Raw genomic sequence first — 25,269 nt, 5'->3', positions numbered from 1 at the left:
TTTTTAAGTATTGGTAGATAGAACGATAACAGCGAGCGAAAATATAGTGCTACTTGAGGAAGGGTGTAGTCAATGTTATGGATCCCAGAAGCAAAATGAGAGTCATTCGAGTGTCCAAAGCACTTGGCGACGATATCAAGGGACTGGTTCTTTCGATGCCAACTCAATGCTTGAGAAACCGCAAATCTTCTTATGTCGACTTCAAAAAGACTCTAGAGGAAGTGAGAGGTGTGTTGAGCAGCATATGGACTGTCAGGACTAGGCTTCTCGCTGCCAACATCATATGCAGTCGCCGAAATTTTGCTACGTGGACTCAAGAGGACTGGGGTAGAGTATTGTACAGAATGAAGCCAGAATATTACTATAATTTGGTGAAGACCGCCGTCGACGAGTATTGCAAAGGAACGTTTTGCAGAAGTTTGTTTTGAAGAAAAAACCCCTTGCGGTGGAGGCTCAGTTATGTTTTGGGCTGCGATTAATGTATTGGACCGTACGGAGTTAGTCTTCATAGAAAACGGCACTTTGAATGCACACCAGTACATATCAGAAGTTCTAATTCTTAACGTACAACGCGCATTAACGGTTACGATAACGCTCGCGCTCACCGTTCTGGCGATGTGAAAGTGTATATAAAAGAGGTAGAGTTTGTATTGGCCAATTCGAAGACCCAACCTTAATCCCATCGAGCACATTTGGGATGTTCTAAAACGAAAAGTAGGATCGGTGCAGCCCGCTCCGCAAAACATCAGGGCATCAAAGCATCAGGTACAAGAAACAATTAAGATTTGCGTCGATAGTATGCCCGGACGAATACAAGCTGTCATCTTAGCAAGAGGGGGCCATATTCAATATAAATTTTTTATGTTAAAAAAAAACTTAAGTTTTTAGCCATCTTTTTTATTTAATGAACAGATACGCAACTAGCTGTTTCGACACTGGGATATTTTTTTATTAATACCATTGAAAGGTACGAAATTGACAGTAACTACTTTTTGCTTATTTATTTAAGGTATTATGATTCCAGTGAAACAGATTATTTACCCAGATGTCGTTCTTCTTCTTCGTGTATCTGCTTTGTTCACAATCCTCCTATGAATTATTATTATTAGACGTAGATCAATAATAAAATTGCTCGAAATAAATCGTGGGTAGATGTCCAATATATTTGATTTACAGCGCGAGTAATCTCCGTAGTGACGCGATACGCGTCAGGTGTCAAGAGGAACCACATCGGGCGTTATTGTCACGTACAATCGATTGAAAACACACGGGAATACTTTAAAGCGTCTATGAAAATAATAATATAATAATTTGCTCCTATAAAACTCTCGCCGAGGATAATCTTGTAAACTATAATAATTTAAAAAGTAATTATATTTACTCATTAAATTATTACTATTTATGGTAACAATTTAATGAGCAATAACAATTTGGTTTTTCAAGGGGTCGCTCAACAACAGATGCTGGTGTTAAGCTTATTCAGCAAATTTTTGAAGCCTGGGATACTTGTCAGGATGCCGTTGGTATTTTCTGTGATTTATCAAAGGCATTTGACTGTGTTCATCATTAAATCCTAATCAGAAAACTACATCATTATGGTATCAAGGGAGAAGCGCTTAGCCTTCTGAAGTCTTATTTAGGCAACAGGGTTCAGATGGTTGAAGTGAACAGTAAGAGGTCAGCTGGATCTCCCATTACCATGGGCGTTCGACAGAGTTCGATTCTTGGGCCATTCCTATTCCTTGTATACATAAATGATTTACCATACTTTGTACAAAATAAACATGAGATAGTACTGTTTGCAGATGATACTTCTATACTTTTTTAACTACATAGACAGCATACTGCTTTTGATGATGTGAACAATGCTATCTCCAAAGTAGTGGAATGGCTTACTACGAATAATCTCCTTCTTAATGAAAAAAAAAACGAATATATTAATTTTTCCCTGCCTAATGTTAGACAGGTTGACACAAATATTGTAGTAAAAGACGATGAATTGAAACCTGTAGATACAACCGTATTTTTAGGGATTACCTTAGATACCAAACTTCAGTGGGGTCCTCATATTATGAATTTGGCGAAAAAGCTTAGTTCTGCAGCATACGCAGTTAAAAAAATTCGGCAACTTACGGATGAAAATACCGCGAGGTTGGTCTACTTCAGCTATTTTTATTGTCTGATGACATACGGTATTTTACTTTGGGGACATGCTGCCGATGTTAACACCATTTTCACACTGCAGAAGCGAGCTATTCGTGCCATCTATAAATTAGGACCAAGAGTGTCACTAAGGGAAAAATTTAAGGAAATAAAAGTTTTGACTTTGACATCGCAATACATATATGAAAGCCTTGTTTATGTAAAAAAAAATATAAATTCATTTAAAAACATTAGTGACACTCATAATGAAAATACTAGAAATAGGGATAGGCTTGCTGTTCATGTAAGTCGACTTCAAAAAGTCACAAATTCATTCAGAGGTCTATGTATACATTTTTATAATAAGGTCCCTATTGACATTCAGAACTTACCTTTAAATGAATATAAATCAGTGCTAAAGAAAAAGTTGTATACAAAAGGGTACTATAAAATATCTGAATATTTGGATCTAAAGAACCCTTGGGACTGAGCTGCTAGGCTGTAACATATCTGTCTTAGTTTGATAAATGTCATTATAGTTATATAATTTAAATATTAATATTGTTTCTGTTTTTTAATCAATTTTAGTAAGAATAATAATAATTATCATGAGTTATGTAATTTGAAACAAAATTGTAACTAGAGGCATTTAGTAAGTATTGCATAATATGTAGATGAACTTGAATTGTTTTGTTATTCGGTAGATTTTTCGTGACAGGTATCGTCATGCTCGCTTAAATGCCTCTGCTTGTATCGGCGACGTGGGACGGGTCGTTCCCTTCCCTAAAATATGGTCGAGGGAGGCGATGGCTGGTCCATGCGTCATGCTCGTGAACGGGTGCTACTCGTGGTGGCCAGATGATCTTGTTACCGGGAGGTCTGCTTGGTGTGTTTTTTATTATTATTATTATTTCCTTTTAAGTTAAAGTTATTATATGAAATGCTCACATAATGCCTCTATTTATTTACGGTATGTGTGGATTGATGCATCTACTATAGTCAATAACTCTTGTGTTTATAAGTATTAATTTACTTCTTATTCTTTTTTTGACTTACTCGTGTAAGCCTTTCAGTTTTAGACATTTGAGTATTTTTGTTGCGTCACTTTGCATATATTGTAATTGAAATGATTTGTAAAACAATTAAAATGTAAATCTTGACTTAAAAGAGTGGCAATGAGTTTCTTGCTACTTCTTCTCATTAGCTCAACCCTTTACGAAGTAGCGCTAAATTCAATAAGAAACAATATTTTTATTTTTTTTGACATTCATAAGTGTCATTTCCGTGACCTACATGAATAAAGTGTTTTTGAATTTGAATACTATATGATTTTGAGATACATAAATGTTTATTACGCATTGTAAGTATATAATAAAAAATGAAATGGCTTTATTAAGGGAACCAAAACACTATTTGTCGTATCACTGCTCTTCGGCAATATTGCCTTTGTGCCTAAAAATTTCGAGTTATTGCCAATCCCACACTCATCTTAAAGACAAAGCCAAATTGAATTGGTAAAAACTTTGAATTATAAAAAGCACATAGCAATACTTCAAGCTACATATGGAGTATAGATTTCGTCCTTTATGGTATATCCCAGTCTGAGCCTGAGCCATGTGCAGAGCTGCTCAATTTGTTGGCGATACAGCGCTGTCTTAACGACTCGACCACTTGGCATTGCGCAGAGACGTCGCTTCATTGTGTGTCTTCATCCCCATTTATCTAGGGGAGTGTTCTGTAGAGTTATTTGACTTAATTTCTGCCACCATCACACGATACTCCATAAACCTGGTAATTGACCTCAACCAAACTATGGCATAAAAGCGTTCCTGCGTGGTATTTCCTGGATGATACTAAAGGTGAGCTGAAGCGCGTACACCTTCCTAAATAGCCGCCAGTGCTCAATACAAGTCGGTGGTGATCGCTTTTCTTCTTATTTTATAAAAATTCTATAGAATTACAGAGATTTATCGCGTGTATTTTTAACTGTATACAAACGAACAACAAAAAATAGACGGATTAAGGCCAGATAGACAATGAAGCGGACTGTCATTTCTCTGTTTACTTTTGCGCGATGTCAAATGAAGCTGCACCGAGAAAATTTACTGTTTCGATTGAAATATTATCATTAGAATTTATTGTCTTTGATGATTAAAACCCTAGTTTTATCATTTTAATTACATACTAGTCTTCTTACCCTATTCTTCTTGTCTCTATTCAGGGGAAGACACTATGATCTTGTGTTCTTTACACTTAGTACAGGTTAGTTTCACTATTGACTCACTATTTTACACAAGATTTTCACTACACTAAATCAAAAGGTTTAGTTGTTTTGAGTCTTTTCACTAAGTTCGTGTTGTCGAGGAGCTGGATAGACCCGGCATTCACATGATGATGAAGTCTTAAGTTAGCCCGTGCATATTTTTGAATAATTTTTACGACGAAGTCCACCATAAGGCCACGATGACGGCCGTCGTTTCTCATGTACCATGGTGTATTCACAATACATTGAAGCTAGATTATTTGAATTAGAAGAAATGGAATCTGTATTTATAAGGTGGGCTAGAATAGTGTTGACTAAGTGGTAGTACCACGTTGTGACCTTAGGCGCAAAAGGGAAAGGCAAAAAAGTACTCCCGGAGATTTGCTACTCTTCCACATAAAACCAACCTGACATAGGGGCTTAGCATAACGTTTAACATTCTGTGTTAGATTGTGTTGTTGTCAGCAATACTCCAAATAAAGAAACATTTGACTCGTAAATACTGATTCTGATTATTTCGTACATGTGTAGGTCTAAGAAAACCGATTACCGATCTACAATTTGTACTAGTATATTATGTATAATAAATATAAGGATGTTTTGCTGGACATAAAAATAAATTACCATCATACTATATCTCAAATCCAAATTAACATCTCAATAGTAAATCTATACTCAGATATATGCCGATAGCTGTGTATTACAAGAAATGAACTCCCGCAATAAATCTGTCAAACTCAACGTGAAGGGTAAGTTTTAACAAGGAAGTACGTTTGTAACTTTCACAAACTTAGTACTAAGATCATTAGAATATTCCTGATAGATCCTACTGGCCCATTTGGCTTTCAGATTTGGTTAGTTTAAACCAGTTCACTTACAATCATTATTATTATCAAATAACAAACATCATTTCTCCCAATTGTTTTGCAAGGCCAAGAGCGATAAGTTAATAGGGTCGTTCCATCTACTCGTATGTATAGTAAGCAAAAAGCAATATCGGATAGGTATGTGATTATTGGAAATTGTGATTTAGTTTACTTGCTACTTTATCTTATATCTTTAATCGAGCATGTCTTGAATATATATATAATCTGAATCTCGGAAACGGCTCCAACGAATTTCATAAAACTTAGTATACAGGGGATTTCGGGGGCGAGAAATGGATCTAGCTAGGTTTCAAATTTTAAAAATGTAGTTTTATCCGTGTTTTAGTGAGAAACAGCTACAATAACATTAGAATAAAAAAGTAAATTTCGTCAAGATATAAGACTATAATAGCTCAGATGGGACATTGGGTGATCCGGAAAGCAGAAGACCCCGGTTCGAATCCAGATGTCCTATTAGTTTTTGTTTGTTCAAGTTTTGTACATTCTTAACAATCTCAGCAAGGCTCGTCATTTGGATATGTTATTTATTATCAGAGTTGATAACAGCAGCCAAATTCCTCCAGACATTACGTCATTATGTCATGTTGACGTCTGGTATTCTACAATCGTGTGTTTTGCGAGAAATTTCTTGCTTCTCTTGGCTACTTTGTAGACCCAATTACTGGCTGCAGTGTTCCTGAATCGATACGACTTATGTTCTTTCAAGTAGAGCGTACTCCCAAGATAAAGACTGGCAACGCGTTTCTTACCCCTGGTATTGCGGATGTCCATGGGTTGGCTCACCATATCCCATCACGTGAACTTCTTACGTAAAGGGTTTTTTATATAAGAGAGGAAAATGCCTCTAATAATTAAAAAAATATTTATGAGATACTTCAACAGAATCATTTTCATACACAAAGTTAACATTATTAATAGTTTTATAATTAAGTAAAAATTGAAGCTTCAGAGAAAATTTGTGTAACTTTTTTGGTATTTTATTTTAAAGTGAGCCAGGAGAATTATTGAATACATCCATATTTGAGTATTTTATAACTGATGCAGAAGATGTTGTATATTATCTAATATATAAAAATCTCGTGTTGCGGTGTTTGTAACCAACCTCTCCAAAACGACTGAACCGATTTAAATGAAATTTTGTGTGCATATCGGATAAGTCTGAGAATCGGTCAACATCTATTTTTTATACCTACCCCCTTTTTATTTTTTATTTTATTATGATTTAGCATTGAAAAATACATACAACTCCAAATTTTCACTCTTCTACGATCAACACCTATTATTAATCACGATTTTATTATTATTCTGTTCCATCCACAGATCCGCAATAGGTTTCCTAGATGGTAATCGAATACAATAATTTCGTAGTACGATAAATTTTATAAACGATATATTAGGTAGGTCTGAGAATCAGTCGTCACCTATTTTATATACCCCAAAAATGTAAATTATTGAATTTTTTTATTACTTTAATTGGCAATACAACGTTCGCTGGGTCAGCTAGTCTAATTTATAATTATAAATTATAGATAGATTAGATATGTGTAATGATAATTTATAATAATAATATTATTTCTGTAAAATTTGAATTTGGAGCCCCGTCAAATTTTGAAATTATTATTGTGTACTGGGCTTGCATTTTACGGTGTATTACAGTTATATTATATACACTGGCCTGCAAAAGTAACTATCACACTTTTCAAGATTTTTTTTTTCTTAACTATGGAAGGTAGAGATTTAGATTAAAAACGTTTTGTTGCAAATTTTATAGGCTTTAATTCTTAGAAACTTTAAATTATACATTAGTAACATTTTTAACTTAAAAAAGATAAAACAATGAAAATAGACATTTTTAGTTTAGTGTAAAAAAAATCAACTAAAATGTATTACATGTTATTTAATTTTTAATAACTGGTATTGCCTCATCGAGCTCTGATTACAGCTTCGAGCCTTCGCTTTACCTTCTGGTCCTTTCGTACCGTCACACCCACCATTCTTGCAGTGCGACGCATACTGATGCCTAGATCCAGAAAAGCCATGATCCTAGCACATTCTTCAACTGAAAGAGGCATGATAAATAAATGTTATGTGCTTTTTAGCATAAATTTTTAAAACAAGACCCATCGATCTTGAAAAAAATTTAAAACAGAAAGAAAAATGTGAATGGTAAAATTGTAATTCGGAAACGTCCACTTTGAAAATGGAATGGTTTTGTTTTTTGAAGTTTTTTTCAGCCAATTCTTAAAAGAAGGTTACCGACTATAAAGTTTTTATGTACAAAATTAAATTTTCTTTGGAGTCCTTTTTATTTCGAAAGTATATCTTGTGAACCTAAAACTTTATCCCAATTTTAAAAGTGTGATACTTACTTTTAAAGGCCAGAGTATATGGACTTACTTGAAAAATCCCGGGTAATGTCTCCACATGGCCCGGAACTTTTCTCTGGGCTTGCAAATGGTTATAACATTAATACAACAATTTATATAGCATTAATTATGTAACAGTTATTTAGGGAAACCTCAAATTGTGGGTATTAGTGTACACTTTTTTAATTGGATGTCAAATTCAACACCCAGCGATTTACATGTAACTTTTTCCCTCGCTTAATCGCTTTGTGGAATCATCAACGGGTTTGGTAATACTGTGGACGATATTGACTACTCTTTGCAACACAGCTTTCAGTGTAATCATTTCATATGTATAGTACTTCTTGACCACAAAAAAAACACGGCGACGGCCAATAAAGCAATATTTAAAATTCAATATAATTTATAAAGATTAATAATACTTAATACGGATGGATACACCATTAGTACACATTATTAGCTAGCACACTTCCCACCCTACTGGAAATAATACATACAATAACATTGATATCAGTTTTTCTATACGTTATGTTTGCGTAGTAAGAAGAAAAATAAAAGAAAGAAACGTAAGCATTAAACAGTCCTTAAGGCGATGAATAGTACAAATATTTTGGGCAAGGAGGCTCGTCACGTCTTTGGGGGTACAACCCTCCCCCTCCCCCCCGTCCTTATAGAAATGCCGACGTGTGCTCTATGCCTACTTATATAGGACGACAAGTGTCAATGAGCCTAGTGGATATAATTATGTACAATATTGGTTATTATAATTTATTTATGTGCAGTGTGTGTTGATTGATTCATCTAGTTTACTGTAATAGTCAATAACTGATATTTTTGAACTAAAGTAATTATTTACTTTAGCTTGTGTTACGCATGACGTTTAAGTATCGTTGTAACAGCGCTTTAAATTATATTGTTGAAATAATTTTGTAAAATGATAAAGCAACTTCTCACGTATCTAACTTCATACACATGGGACTTGCAAACAAACTTTCAACCTCTGTATCACCTTCCTAGGGGGTAATTTTTCAAAACCACTTCTTACTTGACACCTACGTCCTAGAAAGAACCTACCATTCAAATTTCAAGTTTGTAGTCTTTATAGTTTCTGAGATTTTGTGATTAGTCAGTGAGTGAATCTCTCAGTGAGTGAAATTTGGTATTTCTCTTTTATATATAGATTGTGAGGCAGGATCAGGCTACACAATTCAAAAGTAAAAATTCACAACTAATTTGACAAAAAGTATGCAAACAATTTCACGTATATGACATGCCTAAATACGAGTACCGCAAGGGAGACGCCCGGTCCTACCGCAGACGGTGCGGGCAGGAGAGACCCTCGTTTTCCATTATATAGCGTCCGATCTGAATAATTGTTAACATAATTGACATACATAAATAACTTAAATGACATTCTTGTTGATACTACAGATTGGAAATGAAGCGACCGCCCTCAGGCCGAAACCGAATGTGTAGTAGTTTTTTACTTTCAATAAATGATTTCATATCCAATTTTGAACAAAAATATTTGATTTAGAGAGAAAGAAAGATAACAGAAAAAGAGAAATGAATCGTTGTGTATGTAGTGTATGTAGTGACCGAGTTGACCTGCTGTTAGTATTTATCACACATGGTATTGCGCCTCTGTCTCTGATGTACAGAATTACTCACTGACTGTAATTAAACCCACACCCCTAACATTGTCACTAAAACCTTCAGAAAGAAAAAAGTGGATTAGTTCTACTGCGACTTAATAGTATGTATTTCTGTTAAGTAACGAGTAATATTTTTACAAAATTAGAATGGTAACATTAATTATTGAGCGGATATCCCAGGTTGTTACAATAATAAAGTAATCACTCATGACTAGGATAAAGTTAGAAATGTGAAATTATAGTGGCAAAAGAGGCTCTTATTATCTATCATACCAAGTTTTATTGAACTCAAACTTCAAACAATGCTTACTCCTACAATTGCATCATATAAAAAGTTATTTTGTTACCCGCATAATACAAGAACACAACCAGCTAAATATACTAACACTTTATAGACATAAATAAGTTTAAGGAAGGGTATAATCTGTTCTCTTAATGCATAATCACTGTTCATTTTCTCAACAAAAATAAAAGTTTACGCCTTCGCATATTTTATCTTAAAATTAATCCCAAAATTTCACCGCTCAAGTATTAGTTGAGCTATTAAAATTAGTCCAAGTGGAAAGCTTGAAACAAATTTGCTCTAATTAATGAACAATAACAGCCGCTGACTGAATGAATAAACTATAAAATTATACAGCAATCCTCCTCAGTGAAAATTAAATTCTCCTTGCGGTCTTATGCTAATACATTCGATGAGGTTTTGTAAATGTTGGGAAAAATCTTATTACGTTCATGTTGTTTCGGTGATTACATTACAGGCAAATCCCAAGTGTTACCTTCGGCAGCGGCTTTGCAATTTAGTTGGTGCGAAAAAAATTGTGGTTGAGGAATAAACAACGCATGCGTATTAGCTTCGGGTAGATTGTGTACGTATAATTCCGCAGTTAGAAACACGGGTTTATCCGAACGCTCGTATATATCCTCTCAACGCGTTCACATTTCGCGATTGTTTTCAAAAACAACTAATTGATCTTCGCACTCCCAACTAACAGCTCTATCATGGCGCGTACTATTTAGGAGTGTGTGATGAACTTGCTTGAAGTTTGGAGAAAATAACAAAGTTTTAAGTGATGTATAGGTAGGTGAAATTATTATAAATTCATGGCAATCTGTCTCGGTAGTGACACGGGATGAATGATCGTGAGCATTAGAAGTCTGAAGCGAAAGTTGAGTCAGGATGAGTTGAGAATGTTAATGGATTTTCGTCGCATTGCATGTTAATAACAATATTTTGTCTGTAACAGAATATTATCATGAATAGGCAAGGATTATTTGTTTATAATAATATGTTTATGTGTGTATATCATGTCAATTGTAAGCACGTTTAAATGCAAGATAATGACGTATAGTTAAACAATTCACTATGGACGAAAAATACCTATCCCTAGCATTGATTTTGACAACTAATAAATATACTTTCTTTAGTTAATTGAATAATTTATGTATATATATATGGGCTTACTAGAAAAATGAAAAAAAAAAGTAAGGGAGACTTTTATTATTAATAAATTATTAAATACATACACACAATAGTATGATATTCATTCATTCAGTATTTGACATAAAGAAAGTAATTATACTTTGTATAAGTCTAGAATAATATTAATAATAGTCACATATACGTAAGTATCCATCCCTTCTCTGTGGTAATATCAAACATAATACAATTAATAGTTTAGTTACAAAAAGCTTACACAATAAATAAAGACGTTATTTAAGTATATTTTTTATTGCTTTATTAATTTTATTTATCACAAGTCAAAGGCCAGGGAGCCTTTTGGATACGTAACTAAATCAAATGAATTGCATTAGCAACGTAAAACAAGCCAAAAGTTAGGAAATATAAGCTGATAAATTTCATTTTAGTAAATCATATGTATTCACATGAAAGGTTCCATTAATCGCAACTAAATCTAACATATGAATCTACTAACTGAACTATTTTACAACTTAACCGGCGGGAGGAGGCTATTTTGGACAAGATACGGCTATATACCAGGTGCCATTTCTATTTGCTGTCAAACAGTACATAATGTGCAAGCATTATTGTGTTTCAGTTTTGAAGGCGCCGTAACTAGTGAAATTACTGGGCTGGTGAGGTTTTACATTTGACATTTTACGTTTTTCACGGGATAACTTCTTAGGCTGCATTTAGTGCTCAACCGACGGTCAGCGCTGACGTCGGTCGAGCGTAGCACGTACCACACGTGCTAACCATGTTGCGTTTAGTGCTCAGCTGACAGCAAACTTCCGCGTGTACGAAATATGCGAAGAAAAATCTATCCATTTTAACCCTCTCTAATATGTGCGTACTACTTACGCAAAGGATTACGGAATAAAAGACGGAGATGATGTCATGTTTATCCAATTATTAAACAGAGTCAAATTGAAGGATAAATTTACACAATACATTCGAATATGCCAGAACATGAATTTCTGTTAAGGATTTTTGATTACGGTATTACAGACGCACGTACGGTCGGTCACTCGGTCAGCGTCGCGTCGCACTGAACGATCTAATTTACCGCCATATCGCGTAAGCGGACCGACGTACGTCAGACCTACGATTCTCGTCAGCGCGACGTAGCTCTACCTGCGTAGCAATTCATCAGCGCTGGACTGAACGCGTTCATAAGTTTTCATAGTTATAGCTACGCTCGACCGACGTTAGCGCTTACCGTCGGTCAAGCATTAAATGTAGCCTTATCAACCAATGCCATACCTTATCAGCCAAATCAATGAACGCCGGCTGCACGCACGATACAGTGTTACGTTCCGCTTGAGATGACCGTCAAGCGGGAGCGCGAAACAAGTGATGGAGAGGCACGATCGCCCTACGGTGTGGTTTAATTTAAGTAAAAAAGTATTTGAATTAACGAGTGCAAATAAATGTTTATGAGAGAAGAGATGAGAGATGTTGAAGTTGAACAAGTAATACAAAACTTACGATCTATGCGTACTCGAACGGTTGGCTCAAATGGAAAGAGCGCTCAGATGGAACCCGAGAAATCTCGGGTTCGAGTCGAGTATCAATCATAAATTTGGTTACAAATTTATTCTTATATTTTTATTTTATTAGATCTTTCTTTAGATACAAATATGGTTATTGCATTTTATTCATAATAGAACTCCGATACAGACTAATCTTCTTTGATAAATTTTGATACTACTATTTATTTTAAAATCATTTGATTTGGTTGGTAATTGATACTAATTAATAACTGGTATTTTTTTTCTAAGAAATGTAACTAGTCTGACTATAAATTTCATAACAACTGTAGTTTCTATTTTATTTTTTTTCAATTTGTATTTAATATTGTGCTGAGATACTCAATGTGTATATTTCACATTTTCTTAATTAATATTATAAATGAAGAAAGGTTTCAAGATCGGTGTTGCCATACATAGAACAAATAAGCTCTGTTATAGCTCTTGTACCTGTGGTGATCACACATCAGAATATGACCATTGTCCATTCTGAAGAATACAAATTTGTTTAATCTGTATATGTAGGAAATAAAGAAATGTAATATAAAGATACAAAATATAACGCTTCACTGAAATACGAGAAATAAGATTGAATATGTAACAAAAGAATTATTTAGATATAATATTTAATAAACCTTAGCAGTGATAATTTGTAATACCCGAAGTTGTATTTAATATGAAAATACCCAAATCCATATTGGATAATTAAATGTCGACTTGTTAAGGTTTCTTTCCATTAGCCTAATTAAATAACATATAAAATGATTACCTTTTGGGTGTGACTCGGTTGAGCAACTTGGGTTGTGGCTTTTAATAATGTTGTATGTGTTGAAATACTAATTTATTAACATTTCATCAGTGAATTTTGAATGTTCAACGCATTTTTTCATGAATTTATAAAGTGTTACTATTATGTTTAGATTTTTTATTGTTTTTAATATAAATTGGAGTACAAATTTATAACTATTATGAGACCTATCTGAATTAGTAGCTATCCGTTTATATATTAATGTGATAGTATACATTTTGACTGTTTGACTTGATGTGACTGACTATGGAATTCCAACTCCGCACGATACGCCATAAACTTGGACATCATCTGGATGTATGTATGTATCCTCTATTTTGCAGTGCAGTGATTTTCATGGAACATTGACTCTGAAATGAGCTTCCTTGTGTTTTGAAAACGATATGACTTAGGTAGCAGAGAACACTTTTCTAAAAGTGCCACGCTCCTATGATTCCTCTGGTGTTACAGGAGAATGTGCGACAGTGATCCCTTATTAGGTTACCGGTAGTACGCTTGTTTGCCCTGTTCAATATAACCCATAACACAAATTATTCATTTCGATATATGATTTTTTCTGGTCTGACTATTTTTTATTTTAACTTAACTTTTATAGATTTTTTTGTATAACCAAAGTTTGATAAGAATTTATTCGTACGTGATCATATATCTAAATTATGTTTTTTTCCTACAAGTAATTCATCAGTATATAATTTTCTGATCCGGGCTTTGATATTTAAATTAACAGTTTTTGGCATTTTGCCTTCTTGGCTGCAATAAAGAATGTGTAATATTTAAATGGAATATTTGTCTAAGGCTTGGCAATGTGACATAGCTTAATGGAGAAATAATACAAGCATTCTGATAAAGCTACTTTTTTCCTGACTTCCCTAAACAGAGAATAAAATTATGATATTATGTTCAAATTTATTGAGATGTATTCGGAACAGTTTTAAAGTGAGCCTTCTGTTATTACTAGGAAAATCATAGATAGTTATTTTTACTTTAATTTAGGAACTGTACAACAAAAGAAACCTTAAAATATCTTCTTATAGAGAGAAAAAACAAATACACTGACTTCGTATAATTGTTAAGTATGTAATTAATACACAGTCAGTTCTTATATTTTCTGCGAACCAGCTCTCCAAATCTGTTCAATAGGACACCATTAGAGCAACCGTAATTGATTTACCTGCCATAATACAGGTAACAAGTAAATTTTTTAATTAATATAATTATCTAAAAAGTTTGATGTAGTCCTTCTATCAAAACGTTTTTTCGGGAAATGGATATAGGATGGGTTTGGTTTGAGGCCTCCTGATTCCACAAGGAGGACTAAGGAGGAGGAGTCTAAGCTCCTAAGTTGAGTCATTTTGTATGCAGTGTTGGTCAATTACTGCAGCTAGCCCAGCTCCTTCCAGAAGTCTAGAATTCCCCAATCTTGTATTGACGACCTACCTGCCCTGTGCTTCCCCGGGGCGTAAAAATAATAGGGTAGTCCCAGGCCCAAGGTTGTCGTAAAAGGCGACTACGGGCTTTTTGAAAGTGGGAGAGTCACGCTGACGGCTTATGACGTCAGCACAATCGGGCCAGACTCGTCCGGGTTACTTACCACACCCGCACAGAATACCGGTGTGAAGTAGCGGCCTAGCGCCGCTATGTTTCGCAAAGGTTAGTGTCGAGGACCGGAGGCCATCCCTACTCCCTTTCTACCCCCTCCCAACAAATATGAGAGTGGTCCTTAATAAGATATTACCCCAGGAGGGTACCGGCTCTACCAGAGCCGGAGAATCCCTCCCCGAGCATTCGCGCTCGGGCTGCCCCTCGTATTCTGGGGAGGGCACAGTATCGCGCATTTCACAGGACAAACAAGGCAGCAACACCACGGCACCCCGCTCCACACTTAATGTGGACTTGTGTAACATCAGGGGAATTCACTCCAATTTAAACGCCGTCCATCGCCACCTTGAGACGGCGCAGCCGGCCTTGTGTTTCCTTACGGAGACGCAGATATCTCGACCTAGCGACACGTCGTATTTAACGTACGCCGGGCACAAAATTAAGCATAATTATTTGCCTCATGCCGGGGTTTGTGTGTACGTTAGGAGAATATCTGCTGTCGCCGTCTCGGTAATTTTGAGGATAGGGACCTGTCTACTCTCTGGCTCCGCGTAGATTTAGAGGACCACGTCCGGATCTATGCGTGTACTTACAGGTCCCATAGTGAAATCGTAGTCTTAGGTGATTTCAACGGACACAATGCCGAATGGCTTTGATCACGTACCACAGACTATGCAGGGCGATCTGTGCATAATTTTGCATTGGTGTATGGTCTGTCCCAATTGGTTGAGTCGCCAACGCAGCTCCTGGATGTGGATAGCCACATGCCGTCTATATTAGATCTTCTGCTGACTACACATCCCGATAGTTACCAGGTCTCTGTCGACGCCCCTCTCGGAACGTCCGACCATTGCTTGGTCAGGAGTGTAGTGCCTATCCGACGCCAACGTCGCAGACCACCAGCGACCCGCCGCGTTTGGCACTACAAGTCAGCAGATTGGGAAAGGATGCGTTCCTTTTTTTGCATCCTACCCTTGGATATGTGATACTGCAGGGAATGGATATTTTTATACCAAGCTCTGTAGTACCAATCGGAGGTAGATCACAGCCCTGGTTCGATGCGTCAGTTAAATCAGCATCTGACTGCAAACAACAGGCGTATCGAAGTTGGGTTGCGGCGCTGGGCTCAAATGATCCGAACTGCAAAATTCTGAAGAGGAAATATATCCGTGCCTACAGATTTTTTAAGCGACAAATCGCCCGTGCGAAATCGAAGCATGTCGTCAAAATTGGCGAGCAGCTTTCCAGTTACCCGACCGAAACACGCAAGGTTCTGGTCGTTGTCGAAAGCTGCTCTTGGTAACTTCAACCAGCCGTCCATGCCGCCGTTGCACATGAGGAATGACACCCTGGCCCATACGGCAAAAGAGAAAGCCAATCTTCTGTGCACTCTTTTTACCTCCAACTCGACTCTTGACGACAACGAAAAAACACCGCCGACCATCCCGCGGTGTCAGAGCTCCATGCCTGAAGTACAGTTCAGACAGAAAACTGTTCGGCGAGCTCTGTTTTCGTTGTCGTTCTCCAATCGTGCTTAGAACATGTGCCCCTGAGTTGACGCCGGTGCTAACGCGTTTATTCCGTCACTCTTATTCAAAAGGCGTAGTCCCTGACTCATGGAAGTCAGCCCTTGTCCATCCGATCCAAAAAAAAGGAGACAGTACGGATCCAGCAAACTACAGGCCTATTGCTAATACCTCCCTGCTCTCCAAAATCATGGAGAGCATAATTAACCGCCAGCTCTTGGTATACCTTAAGGGTCACCAGTTGATCAACCACCGGCAGTACGGCTTTCGACATGGTCGGTTGACTGGTGATCTTCTGGTATACCTAACACATAGATGGGTGGTGGCTTTTGAAAGCAAGCGGGAAGGCCTGGCAAATGGCCTGGATATAGCGAAGGCCTTTGATCGTGTATGGCACAAGGCGCTCCTCTCAAAACTTCCACCATTTGGGCTTCCTGAGAGCTTATGCAAGTGGACCTCCAGCTTCCTCACTGGGCGCAGCATACAGTTTGTTGTCGACGGTTATTGATCGAATCCCAAACCCGTGAATGCTGGAGTGCCCCAAGGCTGTGTGTTATCTCCCACGCTGTTTCTTCTGCATATCAATGATATGTTGGACACCTTCAACATACATTGCTATGCAGACGACAGCACTGGTGATGCCGTATACACGGGCCATGCAGGTCTCTCTCGGGAAATCGTCGACGAGTGCCGGGAGAAACTTGTGTCTTCTATCGAGTCCTCTCTTGAGAAGGTCGAGGAATGGGGAAAATTGAATCTTGTCCAATTTAACCCCCAGAAGACTCAAGTTTGCGCGTTTACCACTAAAAAAACCCCATTTGCCGTACCACCGCTCTTCGACAACACTTCCCTTAAAGCCTCGCCTAGTATCGGAATACTGGGTCTCGAAATCTCGAGCGATTGCCAATTCCGTGGCCATCTGAAGGGGAAAGCCAAATTGGCTTCCAAAGAGCTGGGGGTCATTAATAGAGCACGGCAATACTTCAAGCCAGCCCACATTCTAGCGGTCTACAAAGCGCAGGTCTGGCCACACATGGAGTATTGCTGTCATCTCTGGTCTGGCACACCCCAGTATCAGCTCGATCCATTTGACCGCGTGCAACGCAGAGCAGCTCGAATTGTCGGGGACCCAGTGCTCTGTGAACGGCTGGATCTCTTGGCGTTGCGTAGAGACGTCGCTTCATTGTGTGTCTTCTACCGCATTTATCACGGTCCTCCACAGTGCGGTTTTCAAGGAGCTTTCTTCCTCGTACTACAAAACTGTGGAATGAGCTTCCTTGTGCGGTGTTTCCGGGACGATACGACATGTGTACCTTGAAAAAAAGTGCCTTCCTTAAAGGCCGGCAATGCTCTTGTGATTCCTCTGGTGTTGCAAGAGAATGTGGGCGGCGGTGATCACTTAACACCAGGTGACCCGTACACTCGTTTGTCCTCCTATTCCATAAAAAAAACCAAGGTTGGCCACTCCTGTACATTTCGGGATTACATGAGTGACTGTTTCTTCGTCGAGCAGACGTCCTCTGCACATATAGCTGTCAGTTACGCCCATTGTAAAAAGTTGTGTTTCTGGTGGTATGTGCCCCGTCGGGGTGCCCAGTATGATACGAATATAGTGTCAGTTTAAGCTGATGAATCAACGTGTCAGTTTGGGCAATATGCCGTTGTCGCTTGTGTCAACAGTCAGCAGCTTTTAAGGTTTATTTCCCATCGGATATTGTGTAGTCGGGAGAATTATTTATAACCTAGGTCCTACAAAATCATGAAGAGAAAATTTTTAAGAAATAAACATTTTGACTATTGCTTCTCAATATAATCTTGATAATGTTATGTATGTTCATAATAGCATTGAGGAATTTGTTAGAAATTGTGACACTCATAATGTTAACAAGACGAACAAACATAAACTTGTTATGCCTACTACTCGGTTAAGTCGAGTTAGTTAGTCTTTTATAGAGCGATGTATATGCTTTTAAAATATGATCCCAGAAAATGTACAAAACAATTAATGTGTTATGAAATTTAAAAGAATTGCTATAAAACGTTTGTGTGGGAAAGCTTATTATAACATAAACGATTTTCTTGATAATACCACATACTGGGAATGAAGCGGACACCCTCAGGCTCTTTAATTGTAAATATTTATTGTGCGATATTACATTGTAGTCTATTTTGAATGGGGTAGATTTTGACGTTCAATAAGTGATTTGAATCGTATTTTGAGTAATAAAAAATAATTCGAATTTAATGGGAGAGCCTATCAATGAACGCATTTAGCTGAAAGTCAGTTGCAACAGTGGCATTGGTAGAGTGCAAATCAACCACATTTTGAGTTTTTTCATTGCCTCACATAATTTCCGTTTTTAATAGCTTTTTTCTCTCTAATTAACTCAGTTGAATCTTTCGGGGAGGCCTTTGTCCAGCATTTCACATCATCCAGCTGTTGATGATGATCATGATGATGAACTCAGTTGAAAAGTGTTTCTCGTTATTAATGTAGTGATACGCATCATACAACATAGGGCAGAGTGAAGTAGTGCGAAAAACATAAAAGAAATAATGCATCCCAATGCGCAAATTAGAGCATCTTTACATTTGATACCAAGGCAATAAGGTTTATTGCTTTTCAAAATATTCTCCTCTACATTTTAAACATTTTTAAAAAAAAAGTTTAAAACAGGAGTACCACAGATCTGAAGGCATGTCTTCTACGCGCTGATTGAACGCTATCACTGCCTCTTCGGAATTGGTAAAAATTGAAACCTTTACTTACTCTTATTTTAATTTTAATTACTCTTATGAGAATAAGATCTTTGATTTTGGGGAAAATACAGAAATCACAGGGGTTTAGATCAGGGCTATGTGCAGGATGGGTGACGAGTTGTACTTTTTCGGAAGCTAAAAATGACTTAGCTTTCTTGGCCGTGTGTGAAGAAGCGTTGATGATGATCATCATCATCATCATGATGTAGGAGAGTGTGGCTTTTTGGTCGTCTTTCGCGAACTTTTTTTTAACACCCTGGGTGAACAAATGGTAGAATACCACTCGGCATTAACACTCTTTTGATCGTCAAGTGGAATTGTGCAGATGGGACCAGTAGCTCAGTTAAAAAAATGCTATCATTTTTTACGCTTTAATACGCTTTTGCAAACAAAATATCATTACACGTATTCACACGATACCCTGTCAATGACAGTGATTGTTTTCACACAAGGACCATAAAGATTATCGACGTTATCTGAGCGACATTCTAAGCAGTTTAGATTTGTGAATGATACCGTGAGTTGTGCAAACAGTATTCGATATTGAATACCGAAAATGAAAAAGTATGCCACATTGATATTATATAATAATTCAGGAATTCTCTCCAATGCTAGGTTTTGCAACTGTGCTATTGAATACGAAATAAAATTCCCTAATCTATATGAGATAAACTTATAACAATATAATATCTCTTCTCATCGCATCTTTCATTATATTGTTTTTGAATATAACAATATTATAAGAAAAAGTTGTAAATTTAGGTCTCTTATTTTTTTAAAAGACTTCATTTTAAATAAAAAAAAATAAGAGACTTAAATAATATATTATGTAGGCACAAAAAATAAAAATAAAAAGGATTGTGAGGTTTTATTAAACCACGGTAAAAGTGAAACTTTTTTTCACATTACAGACATTTAACTAAAAATGTTTGGAATAATATTCCATTAAAGGTATAAAAATCGCTTTATCAATTTTATTTTTATACATGGAAAATTGGAATGATAATAATAAAAAAGGGCACAAATGAGTAATAGTCTATACACTACACGGTCAGCTGCTGCGAACTATAGGCGCTGCCCGACCGTCACGCGACATGTAACACACAGATGAAAAAGCTTGAGACGATGTAATTAAAGCTTCACTTTAAAAACAATATTTCTCGCAAAAAACCCATTACTTAATTTCGTATTCGTATGTAATGTTGAAGTAAGATTTCTTGTATTTCGAATTATTTTGGGAATGCTTACTCGAAACCGGCTGTCGAATAACTTTTATGTATATTTCTAACAAGTATGTTTTATTTGATAAGCGGCCATTGGGGTATAACTTACACATGTCAAGTAAGTTACAATACATTCTAATTTTAATGAAAAGAGAGTAACGCGAATGTCTCCCGATGAATAAATTGTATTTTTGAGTAATTACAATGGCAACAAAAGCCTGGATAAGTTAAGAATGTTTTTTTTTTTATTATTATACAATCACACTCGACACTGTGTAGGAACTAAGTGAAAGCTATTTTTCGTTATTTCCACCCTCATCACTTTCGCGTTTTTGTGATTTACGATGCTTTATACGTTAGTATCTATGCATACTCTGTGCCTACATATATTTAGATGTTGTTTTTTCATTTAAATTCATTTATAACATATTATATTTACAATATCACAGTTCTTGTTCAAACCAAACTTTATTACATACATTTACAATATACAATAATATTTAAATTTAAAGTGCAGTTAACTTTAAAATATCAAAGAAAAAGAAAACAGCTTAAAACTACTTTCTTATATTAACACAACAAAATCATAAATTCTAAAAATATAAGAACTACATTCTTCAACATTGGAGACTTTGACTCAAGCGAAAATTATTCAAATAGGCTAAAAGTAAGCCCTTTTGAATAGTCACTAAAAATTTTCTTTTAAATTTCTGAATCGACAATAATATGTTCGGAAAGAGTAGAGCTCGTGAGAATAATATACAAGATACTTAACAAGCCACTCTTTTAAATCCATGAGAGTATTTTATAATGGCTCTAATTTTTTTGCTATAAAATGGCTACTTTGTACATGATGCCGGCTAGATTATGGGTACCACAACCTCGCTTATTTCTGCCGTAAAGCAATACTGTGTCAGCATTACTGTGTTTCGGTCTGAATGGCTCCGTAGCTAGTGGAATTACTGGGTAAACGACTTAACATATTATGTATCAAGGTGACGATCGGAATTGTAGTGCCCATTGAAATTTTTGCGATTTTCTATAATCCTGACTGACACTACAGTGTAATGGGCAAGGCGTATCAATTACAATCAGCTGTACGTCCTACTCGTCTCATCCCTTATTATCATAAAAAAATATATACATAACAAATTAGTTTGTAAGGTGCTGCATCCAGTATAATATATTATAAATTGTGTTTAAGTTAAGACTGTATTTATATAAATTAATTTATATTGTATGCATCAAATGTGAGTTTTTTCATCTCTGCATTAGTTTTATCATGAATTCCAAGCCATTCCTTCGTATGATCTTAGAATTTATTAGAAAAATCGTAATATTTTATTTGTAACGCGAGTGTTACACATTTAAATAACAGTACACTTTTAATAATTGAAACACGTGTAATTTGTTACTGTGTTTTTAAAAGTAAAAGTTACATTTTTATTATTATTTTAATCAACCTGACGAAAATCATAGAATAGTTGGATACTCATACATGGCATTATCATATAAGTCATATTATTAATATTAATTCGTGATTGAAGGTTTGCTTAAGACTAATATTCTTATTGTTTGCACAAATATTTTTAATTAATGAAATGACTTCAAAATACATAAATTCTATAATAAATGATTCTCAGGTCGTGCAGTGAAACTCATGTCTTCATAGTGATAGAGCGACTAGTTTTTATAGAGCCGGAAAAGTTTTTACCGAAATTTCCTCTATCACAAAGAAAATATTATCTACCAGAAGTGGCTGTTATTATTGACGAGGCAAAAAGTATCCCCTTGTGGTATGGATTTATACTCATATATCTCATGCTTCTATCATGGCTTTGTGTTGTTACATTGAAGGTTGTAAAATAACTTTATTATCCATAATTTCAACAGTTAGTTGAATGCTCGGTTACATTAAAGTTATTAATTATATTACCTATTACATACAAGTAAAAGAAATTCAGTTAAATTAACCGATAAAAATAATTGATTTGCGACTACCTTCTGAAATATTGTAATAAAGACTATATTTTTTTGTTTTAAGAAGCATTTCTGTAAAAAAAAATTAACAAAAAAACAAACGACTTCACAAACACTATTCCAAAACAATAGATATAAATTAATATGCACTAAAAAGTATAAAAATAATTGCGTATTTTTATACAATCAAATAAATTAAAGTATTCTAGTTACGATTATTGTAATCACTCTCACAACTCAAGCACAAGAAAGTAACTACACACGTCATAGTTATAGGTGAGATGTGCTTAAGTCGTGAGAGTGATTACAATAATCGTAACTAGAATTAGTTTAATTTATTGGATTGTATAAAAATACGTTATTATTTTTATACTTTTAAGTGCATATTATAGCTGTTGTTTTGGAATAGTGTTTTTGAAGTCGGTTCTTTTTTGTTATTTTTTTTTTATTTTTTTGATTTTTATAGAATTTGAAGTACACTAACTAAAAATTTGTGTAAAAATGTGTAGATATACCTACAAATTTTTTCAATGCAGCAATGAACGTAAGCTCTTTGCAATTTGATTACAGACGGTTGGAAATTCTGCCACTGATCGCGCCCTTACTGTAAGTCTTTAAGGACTCCCATTGATCATCATATTCGACGACGATAATAACTTGACCATCACTTTGTTATGGTGGATGACCTAAATATCTGGATAGCATAAAAAAGATTTGGCCGAGTATTGTAAATTTGCTCCTAAGAATTGAAGAGACCCGTTACTTTATCATTAATCATAATTAGAATCCAACCAAACTCTCACCAAACTATCTTTGAAGTATATTATTTCCAATAAAAAAAGAATAATTGAAATCGGTTCACTTTGCTATAAGTATGAATACCAAATTTAAGACTTTTATGGTTTTCTCATGGATACCACTGTCAGATCTGGACCAAATTACAATGGGACCACACGGGAAGCTTTCAAGAATTATCAAAATCGGTTCACCCAGTCGAAAGTTTTGAAGAAACAAACATAAAAATAAAACATATCGACGAATTGAGAACCTCCTCCGTTTTTGAAGTCGGTTAAATATATGAGTCTATAAAATTAAAAAATATTCAATATATATTTTGACTGATTGTACCAAAAGCTAAAATTTTACTATGTTATAAATTTTAATTTATGATAATTTGAAGTGTGGCATTCCTCCACATTGCAGTTGTCAAGGAGCAAATACAACCAAGCTATGGAATGAGCTTCCTTGTGCAATGGTTCCAGAACGATACGACATAGGTAACTTCAAAATAAGCTATCACGCTGACGTCTGGCATTCCACAAATTTCTTGCCTCGCACAGCCACTATGTGGTACCGGCTGTGTCCCCGAGCAGATAAGACTTAGGGACCTCCAAGAGAAAAGGATACTCCCACGTTAAAGGCCGACGCGTATTTTAACACCTGTTGTTGCGGATGTCCATGGACGGCTGCCTTACCTCTCATGTAAGGCTAATGTATCCAGAACGATACGACATAGGTAACTTCAATATATATACTATATTTATACTATATACTATATTTTATGGGATCCAGTGCTCTGTGAACGGATAGATTAATTGGCGTTGCGTTGAGACGTCGCTTGAAGATTGCGTGTCTTCTACCCGATTTATCACGGGCAGTATTGCAAAAAGCTGTTTGACCGAATTCAGCGGCAGGAGCCGCTGAATTCCACCTGCGCACCACACGTTACAAATAAGGATATCATCTCCACTCCTCCTTTATGGAAGAGGAGGACAACTGAGCGTACGGGTCACCTGATGTCGGGTCACGTCCACATACAATCTAACATACATAAGAGGGGTCTTATAAATGAAAAAGTGGGTGTTCCTTTCTAAACACCAGCAACGCTTCTGTAATTCCTCTGATACTGCAAGAGAATGTAATGTTAGATTTATATGAATGGTTATTCCAATGATAAAAAAACAAAAGAAAGGATAAAAAATTCAATAAAACCAATGCATAAAGAAATAAATCACCAATAACGTGATATATCTCCAACGGCACATCACACGAGCAATAATATAAATTTATGTGCGGGAAAATAATCACATAATTCGTTTATTATGTGCTTAATAAACAACGAGTAATATATAGAAAGAAACCTTTTGATTATACATTCAATGCATTATTCATTGGAAAAAACAAGTTTATCGTTTACTTCGTATGACAAATTGGTGTATAGATCACACACAAATAAACCGAATACATAAAATCAAATTGAACTAACGAATATAATATCTCTGCTTCCTTCTCCATCCTACATCTCGCTTCCCTTAATTCATCTGTTATTGTATTTGTTTTATTTTATGCTGTCGCTAAATAAGTCACAGTTTCTTCTAGTTATCATTATTTGTATACATGTAGTTATTTCTTTTATTTTTTTTTCTTTTCTCATTTATACCTGTTCATTAGTTATTAATCGTTAGTTCGCGTTATTTGCAGTTTCCTTTAAATTTACATGATGTTCCTCGCCCAACAAATTTAAAATTTTTATAATTTTCATCAAATGTAACTATAGTTAAAAAGAATTCTTAAAACAGGACATTCTAAACAAAAAAAAATATCTATAACAAACTTATAAATTATATCTATAGTTTATTTAAGCCAATATTCTAAAAACCATCATTTAAGCAAATGCAAAATAACTTCGTTCACGTTAAATGTAAAGCCATAAATTTGAGAGCTCAATAATGGAACGGCATGGAACTAGCAATCAACTAAATTGTTTTTCCTAACGTTGTGGTCGCAACCAAACGTAATTTTAAACAATTTATAAAGTACATGCACACATATTCATTCTACAACATTCATTGATATAAATTGTATTGTACATCTTTATATAATTGTATTGACTGGTGTCCGACAGACTTAGTTCAAAGTTAGCCACGTAATACAAACGTATTGAATGTTCCTGAAAGTGAAGACAGTAAATTATGTTTGTTTGTAACGGAAAGAATAGTACACGTAAATATTGACGACTTCTTATTTAAAATAAAAGAGAAAAAAAAACTTTGGAATATCTTTCAACGT

The 25,269-nt window shown here is 35.5% G+C and overlaps 1 protein-coding gene across 1 annotated transcript in view; it reads left to right on the top strand.

Annotated features, from left to right (window-relative positions):
• The first annotated feature begins 10,231 nt into the window (after nucleotides 1-10,231).
• The window catches only part of LOC126968026 (zwei Ig domain protein zig-8-like), a 69,656-nt gene continuing 54,618 nt past the window's right edge, over nucleotides 10,232-25,269 (top strand). Inside the window, exon 1 of the mRNA XM_050812809.1 lies at nucleotides 10,232-10,394. The gene's annotated coding sequence lies outside the window, so the exon portion shown is untranslated. The remainder of the gene's footprint in view (nucleotides 10,395-25,269) is intronic.

The sequence above is a fragment of the Leptidea sinapis genome, chromosome 14 (assembly GCF_905404315.1).
Source record: "Leptidea sinapis chromosome 14, ilLepSina1.1, whole genome shotgun sequence".
NCBI classification, from domain to species: Eukaryota; Metazoa; Arthropoda; class Insecta; order Lepidoptera; family Pieridae; genus Leptidea; species Leptidea sinapis.
The sequence above is the reverse complement of the archived record's forward strand: the minus strand, read 5'-3'. Positions and strand labels throughout refer to the sequence as shown.